The sequence below is a fragment of the Glandiceps talaboti genome, chromosome 4 (genome assembly GCF_964340395.1).
Source record: "Glandiceps talaboti chromosome 4, keGlaTala1.1, whole genome shotgun sequence".
Lineage (NCBI taxonomy): Eukaryota > Metazoa > Hemichordata > Enteropneusta > Spengelidae > Glandiceps > Glandiceps talaboti.
In genome coordinates this window covers 17,302,355-17,311,489 of record NC_135552.1, presented here as the reverse complement: position 1 = coordinate 17,311,489, position 9,135 = coordinate 17,302,355, and positions in this window count along the sequence as shown.

Here is a 9,135-nt window from a genome sequence, read left to right as displayed (position 1 = left end):
ATAGAAGATATGTCTGCTAATAGGTAGATTGAATTAATTATGCAAATTACTCATAAAATATGCAAGTTATATTCCACCTATCGATAAGATGAATCAGTCATAGTACTATCAATATATCCACCATATCATGACATTCTGAACAACAATGGAAGATAAACCTGCTAATTTGTAGGTAACATTATGTAGGGTGATATATTTAAATCATTTATACATCATTATATCTGTATGGCATAGTATTCAAAAGAAAATGATCTCAAAACAATGCAAATGCAGGAATTGTTTTTTTAAAATCATCTTTTGATGTGAAGCACCATTATAACTAAACCTGTGTTGACTTTGTTTTAAATTTGCTCTTTAAATGTTAGTTTGAGTTTCATATGGATCTTGCAAAGCAATATGCAATTGAAATAATTAGATTCACATCTTACATAATGTGTCATATTATATAATGACTGTACCTGTCAGAAATATGGAGGATCAGTAATATGTAATATGTAAATCTCATTGATTATGCAAATTAATTGATGTTATATGGAAGCAGTATCAATAATCTCCTAATATGTACATCTCATTAATTATGGAAATTAGTTAATGTTATATGCAAGCCACACCAATAATCTAAATCTCATTAAACATGCAAATTAATTTATGTTATATGCAGGCAACGCCCATACTAATCTCCTAATATGTAAACATTCATTGACATGTAAATTAAATGATGTTATATGCAAGCCACACACACAATATTCTTAAGACATATAATTCATGGCATTGCCAATATCAATATCAATATATCCAAGAAATTTGATGAAATTCTTGCAATGATGATATGTCCTTTAATATGTAAATATAGTTATGCAAATTAGTTAGATATATGCAAAATATATCCATATTATATCTGTACAATATGCTGTGGTGCCACCACTATACTAATATCTCTCATGTGAGTCATGTTTGAAAACCCTACATGTTATATCCCTTACCTTGTAATTGGTATATATAATTAATATACAGACACTTTGTTTTAATTAAAATCACAATATCACCAAGATTTATAGGACACTTGCACTTTGTTATCATTAATGTATAAACTAACTTATATGAAATTTTAACCTTGTATTCTTAAGATATTGCCTATTAATCATTGAAAATAATCAATTATGAAAATGACTCGTTAAAATAAATGCTACAACAAAATATTTTTTAGGAAGTTTGCTCTGTTATTATCAATGAGCGCTCCAAGTTATTTGAAATTTTAAGTTTATATTTTTAAAGGGGATCATCACGCCAGGATATACAGGAACTTTCATAAACTTTGGGTTCTGGAGAGTCACCTATTGATTTCACGTCACTTTAATTGCATTTGATTGCCAAGAAAACAAAACTGAAACTTATTTACACCAATTGCTCTAGCAGTGTGGGTCCAGGTTTGCCTTATGGGAGTTAGCAGACGTACATACATATTAGTCGAACACTAAATATTCATGTATTTATCAAAAGATAATAAGCTTTTATGAATTATGAGTATCCATCGTTTATCTAATGCATACACATGAAAATATTGTGGGGATGTTTCTTGGGATGTCTTGATGAATAATTGTTTTAGACAAGATGATTCTATTGTTCATATGTGGCTCCGAACAGATGTGATTTTTGGTACAAAATCTCAACTTAAAAACTGCTGGATGTATTGATCTTAACACGTGATTGAGATAATGTGTAGACCTATTTAAGAAATTAATAATCACCATTATGATATACCAAAGGTCTTAAATGGAATTTTAGGGTAAACACTTAGAGGGAAGGATTCCTAATGAATTAAAACGTTGTTTGATAAAATTTGGATAGTAAATGAGATCAAATCAATTGGTGTAAATTCACTGCCACCTATCAGGGGCATTTTAGTTTGCATCGATCCAAATTTAGTTGGAAGTGAAGTATGAGACATGCTAGGCAATTACAGTAATAATAGCAGCTATGGGCAATAGTGCAATCCAATTTAACCAAGCCTTTTTATGAAATGGCTGCCCGAATGTATAATATGTGTATGTGGTAATGTGATAATGATTGCAATCGGTATGTACTTATGTATATACTGTCACTATAAGATGACCACCTCGTTTTGTATTGCATTACATCACATACATGCCTGAAACCCCATAACTTGACATAAACAAATATACAAATTCATTTCATCATAACTGGATACATTGTTTTATGTTTCACACTGGCACAGTATCACCCACTACTTTACATAAATACATTTTGATAAGAAGGTGTCATATGGACTAACAAAACAAAACTTTGATGAAAGGATCAAACAACCATCATATATTCAGCGCAACAAACTGTCATATTTGTCACATAATTTTACTAAATGCGCATGTTCTGATTATCAGACGTGTCATGTTATGTGCATATTGGTGTGTTCAGGTTTGAATTGAACGAGTGGTTTTCACAATGTCCTTTACTCGTTTACGACCGCGGTCAAAATTTTCTGTACTACTGATTGCCATACTTGTCATTATCGTGGTGGCAGAATGGAAAACCCAAACTATTGGAAAAGTTGGTGATTTTTCTATATTTACAAACCAAGCAGTAATGGGCGAGGTTAAAGAACACGACGAAAAAATTTCAACGTTAATGACACAAAAGAAAAATACAGACCTACAAAAGAAAAATACAGAACTTCGTGTAACCAAAGTGCAAGAAGACCATCATGGTGATACTGAGGATACAAACTTAAGATCATATAATGAAGAAGGCGTGAAAACTAACCATAAAGAAGTAAAAGAGACGGTACGTTGCTTTTTCAATTTACATTGACCAAGTAATGTAAACCTATATATTTTTGCCACTAGAAAATGCGATCTTACAGTCTTCAGCTAGTTCTCAAAGACTACATTTGACTAATAACCAGACTAGTAGATTGTGTTCATATACAAGAAGACATACTCACTAGTTGTTTTTTTCGCTTTGCTTTCGAGCGAAATAAACTTAAGTCAAAATTTCTGTTTACAGTATATACTTTCGACTTGATTACCACCCACCCTATAGCACTACCATACATGTGTTCTTACTAAGTAGTAAAGTTAGTAGTAAATAACAAATTGCGTCAACAGTGCATGACATACAACACCCCAATTTGTCAAATAAGACTAGACGTCACATCCCAATATATGATAAAGACAGTGCGACTATAATGTTGAAAAGTATGATGCTTAGAATGGTGAGAAAGTGGACATTAATTTTCGCTTTTTCTTTCACTTGTTTTTCGTCTGACAGAATGTTCAACTAACCACAAAGGACAATGTTGCTGATTCTGGTCGTCGATATCTGCTTTATGTACACTATGATTTGACAGGTCCCAATGTACAATACGGGCACTTCCGGAAAGCGATTGCTTGTGCCATTTACTCCAATAGAACCCTTATGCTTCCATATTTTTGGCCCATCGCAGCTCATCAGCAAAGTTTTCAGAGTATTAGACGTTTAGTCAGTGACACCTTTGATATGGATAAACTGAAGCAGATTGCTGATTTTGTCACTCCTGAAGAATACATTCGTGCATGTAACCATACAGTCGAAGTTCTGTTAGTGCCCAAACCAAAACCAGATTTGTGGGATAGAGTGGAGCAATATTATCGCAACATATATACTATTAATATTTCGTTTCCGGAGTATACAAGTGGAAAATTTCAGACTCTTGATGATTTCAGTTCCACACGATGTCTTGGAGTTCTAACACCGAATTGGTGGAGGCCGCCACCCTATGGAGGATCTAAAGAACTGGACGCGAATTTGTCAAGAGTAGTAACTGAACATCTCGTTTTGATTCCTGAAGCACGGATAGTTGCTGACCAGATTGTAGAGAAGCTTTGCGATGGGAGACCTTATCTTGCCCTTAATTGGAGAAATAAATCAGGGGAAGGGTAGGTTAGCTATAAGCTATGTTTTATTTACTAGCGGGTACTTCAAATCGGCTCCGAAGGCAACGTCAGTTAAATACCGGCCAGTGGTTTTACAACGGTGAGAACTAGCTGGTACTTTATTCGTGGCCAATTCTGACAAGTAACGTTGAAGATGTATTTTTGGACTTATTTCATAACAACGATCGTTGGCTTTTTGGTTCATTTTCTATCATTTGTAAGGTGTAGGTTGCAATTGGACACAGTATCGTGTTTCATATTTCCTTGTGTCGCGGATTTTAGAGTTACTGTAATACAACAACCATACAGTGCAGGTTCTATTTCTGAACAACAAGATTACCGTCCCCTTGGGGGGGGGGGGGGATTACACCTACATCGAATATTCTATGTGTAGTTGTGATTCTGTTTTCTATAGTCTATAAGCCTGTCTACAGTTACTTGTGCTTTTGGATCCATTTTGCTATAAATTAATGAGTTATTGAAACACACTTTTTATATTTTCATAGAATATTTATTACGAGCCACTAAAATTGGGATGAAGGAAGCCATCATTATACGATGATTATGATTTTAAATTCCTCTGTTTATTCACTAAACTACATATGAAAGCACAATCATGTTCACGGTGAATTATTATACTAGCATTGACAGCATAGGTTGTAAAGTGCTGTGCATTAACATTAGGTTAAAGTTTTTCTCAATTTTTTCATAAGTTGTGCACCACCTCGCCCTTGTAAAGAAGAACAAATAGCATATTTGGCGGAATTGGAAAAAACTGCTATTGCGGGTGTAAAAGACATACGCAAGTTGATGTCCGACAACAACTTGGCGTGTATATATGTTGCGATTCCTTTTTATTCTAAGGTGAGACATTTTATTAAGTCATAATGAAAATAACTATACGTCACTCTATGTATTTATTAATTTGAACCAAACGACAAAGTTATAGTTTCATTTCTAATTATTGATGTCTGCGAATTTAGTATTTGAACCGAACGACAAAGTTATAGTTTCATTTTTAATTATCCACCTGCAACGAATTGAAGTGAAATAATATTTGGGCAGTACCCCTACTGATACATAGGAGACATAAGCTTGGAGAAACCTCATCATATTCACTTCTCTAATATTCAGACTGCATATGCACAGATATTCTTAAACTAGCTAATTTGTTGCTCTCGACCATAAATTTTCCTCAAGAATTTAATCATGTATAAATGTAGCAAATATTCTAGGTAATATTTTGTTCTCGCTCATTAATTTTCATCAGATATAAAAATAAAATCGTCAAATTGATGATAATTTCTAAATGTAACAACACTTTCCATCAAAAATCCAAAAGTCGTTCATAATTCATTCACCTTTTTTTCCTCTGTCAGTTATTTTTAAAGATTTTAAAGGACGGTGGCGTGCCGAATGTTATCAGTACGGTTGATATCAAGGGACCAAGTTATTTCGACAAATATAAACGTGACAACTATTATTGGTCGTTGATAGAGCAGGAAATTTGCATCCGTAAGTCTTATAACATATGTACAGTTTTACGTAGAGGCGATAGTCACAGTCAGTCAAGCAGCTAATGGTTTTAACTCACATGCAATGTTCAGGTTTGACAAATTCATGAAAACAAATATGTCCTTATAATTCCTCCATGTTGATACGTTGTTCCTATGATGTTTTTACATTTTGATAGATGAAATTTTGACTTTATAGCCAACACAACATGTTGTTTTCAGTACAGTATAATCCTGAAAAATATAACAACAAAAAGGCGATATAAAAAGGCATATATCTATCTGAAACATTGATGTGTCTTTCTTGGAAAAGGGGAAACAATGTACAACTTAGAAAGTAACAACTTGTATGTTATGTTTTCATTCATAAACATTTCTTATACAGATTCCAAAATATTCGTTGGATGGAGGCACAGCAGTTGGATAGATTTGATTTTCGCAAAGAGATATTTACGTAATGCCGTAAGCATGTACTTAGCCGATGTTATTACACCGACCTCTGAACAACTTATTCTTAAGAAATGAAGAAAACCTACTTTGAGGAGGAAAGTGCTTAGCGGATTTTTGTTTTTCTTTATCAATATCTGTTGATAATCGCCTCATTGGCGACTCATAGCTAAAGATGTGGTGTCCTGGGTGTTCGAGGAAAGGGTGTTAGGGAGTTAAACACGGACATATATACTTTTAGTGAGTAGTTGGGAGGTTGCTCAAGGAAAAACGATCAGATCAAAGTTATACCAATAAGATCTAAAAAGTTGTTTTCGTTTGGAATTAACTTAAGCCATAAACTGGAGTTTTGTTTATGTTTAACGAGATGTAAACTTAAAATTTTCCATAAGGGCGAAATCATAGATTTTTGTTCCTACACACATTGTTGGAATGAAAAATTCTGAGCTATATAGCCATCATACATGATGTGCCATTTGATTGGAAAATCAATTATATGAAACTATGAGAAAATTTGAAGCTCGTATAGTTGAGATTTTAAAGATTTCTCGAAAACCATTAATTATGTAAATGAGACATTAGATGATAAGCTACATCATAGACCCTACGCAATGGTTATATCAACGAGCTTTGAAGGACACATGCACTTCTTGACTATCAATCCATGTATTAAACCATTGAAATTTACAGGTTGCATTCTAAAGATATTGCCTAATTATCAAAAATGATTATTTATGTAAATTACACATCACAATTAAAAACTGTATAAAAACTTCATCAAACACGCCTGTTTTGTTATGGTTTATATATGTACCAAATAAAGGCTAATTATCAAAAGTAATTAATTATGCAATGACTTTATTACTATCAGAAAATTATAGCAAACGTGCACTTTGTTATCTCAATGAATAGACAAATTATATGAAATTTGAAGCTTGCATTCTTAAGAGACAGTGTAATAAAAGAAAATAATTAATTATGGAAATTACTCATTACAACTAAAAAACTGTGCCGACAGGCATTATAGGATATGTGTTCTTCGCTATGGTTGATGTATGTGTCAAATTATATGGCATTTGAAGTGAAGTGTGCATTCTTAAGAGATAGCTAATAACTGAAAATCAGTACTTAAGGCAAATTACTCATTAAAACTTACATCAACAAACTTTATAGGACATGTAAGCTTTGTTATGCTTAATGCTGTCTCAAATTATATTGAATTTGAAGTATGCATTCTTAAAGATATAGCCTAATTACTAAAAACCGTCCATTTCCAAATACCTGATTAATGGTTCGATGGATCTTTACCAAAATTTAATTAGTTCTTGTCTATGTTAATTGTGTAAGTAAAAATAATTATGCAAACTACTCGTAGATATGCAAGTGATATTCATCCTATCTATATGGCGAATCACTCATTCATGGTATTATCAGTGTATTCAAAACATTTCATGACATTCTTGGAAACAATAGAAGACGTATCTGCTAATAGGTATGTAGATTGAATAAATCTTGCAAATTACTAATAAAATATGCAAGTTATATTCATCCCATCTATATCTAAGTATTATAAATTTATCCACCATGTCATGACATTCTGAACAACAATCGGAGATAAGCCTAGGTAACATTAAGTAGGGTGATATATTTAAATAATTTATGCGTCATTATATCTATATGGCATAGTATTCAAAAGAAAATTATCACAAAACAATACAAATGCAGGAATTGTTTTTTAATCATCTTTTGATGTTAAGCATCATTATAACTAAACTTGTGTTGACCTTGTTTTATATTTGTTCTTGAATATTTGTCATATTACATAATTATTGTACCTGTCAGAAATATGGAGGAACAATATGTAATATGTAAATCTCATTAATTAGGCACATTAATTGATGTTATATGGATCATGGAAGCAGTATCAGTAATCTCCTAATATGAACATCTCACTAATTGTGGAAATTAATCAATGTTACATGCAAGCTTCACCAATAATCTAATATTTAAATCTCATTAAATATGCAAATCAATTGATGTTATGCAAGTTACATCAATAATAATCTCCTAATATGTATATATGATTAATCACGTAAATTAATTGATGTTATATGCAAGCCACACACACAACATTCTTAAGACATATAATTCATGGCATTGCCAATATCAATATCAATATATCCAAGAAATTTGATGAAATTCTTGCAATGATGATATGTCCTTTAATATGTAAATATAGTTATGCAAATTAGTTAGATATATGCAAAATATATCCATATTATATCTGTACAATATGCTGTCATGCCAGAATGTACTAATATCTCTCATGTTTGAAAGTCCTACATGTTGTATTCCTTACCTTGTAATTGGTAAATATAATTAATATACACTTTGTTTTAATTAAAATCAAAATATCGCCAAGATTTATACGAATATGACACATGCACTTTGTTATGATTAATTTATATACTAACAACAATCAATTATGAAAATGACTCGTCAAAAGAAATGCTATAACGACAAGATTTTTTAGGAAGTTTGTTATTATCAATGAGTGCTCTAAGTTATTTGACACTTGGAGTTTATATTTTTAAAGGGGAACATCACGCCAGGATATTAAGGAATTTTCATAAACTTTGGGTTCTGGAGAGTCACAATTGATTTCACGTCACATTAATTGCATTGATTGCCAAGAAACAACAAACTGAAACTTTTTTGTTACCCAAATTGCTCTAGCAGTGTGTCCAGGGTTGCCTTATGGGAGTTAGCAGACATACTTACACATTAGTCGATCACTAAGTATGCATGTATTTATCCAAAGATAATACGCTTTATTTTATGAATCACTAGTATTCAACATTTATATATAGTGGGGATGTTTCTAGGGATGTCTTGATGAAGAATTGTTTTAGACAAGATGATCCCATTGTTTAGATGTAAATTGTTTCCAAACTGCTGGATGTATTGATCTGCATCGATCCAAATTTAGTTGGAAGTGAAGTATGAGACATGCTAGGCAATTACAGTAATAATAGCAGCTATGGGCAATAGTGCAATCCAATTTCACCAAGCCTTTTTATGAAATGGCTGCCCGAATGTATATGTGATAACGTGATAATGATTACACTTGGCATGTACTTACATTTGTATGTATGTATGTATGTATGTATGTATGTATGTATGTATGTATGTATGTATGTATGTATGTATGTATGTATGTATGTATACAGTATTATTTAAGATGA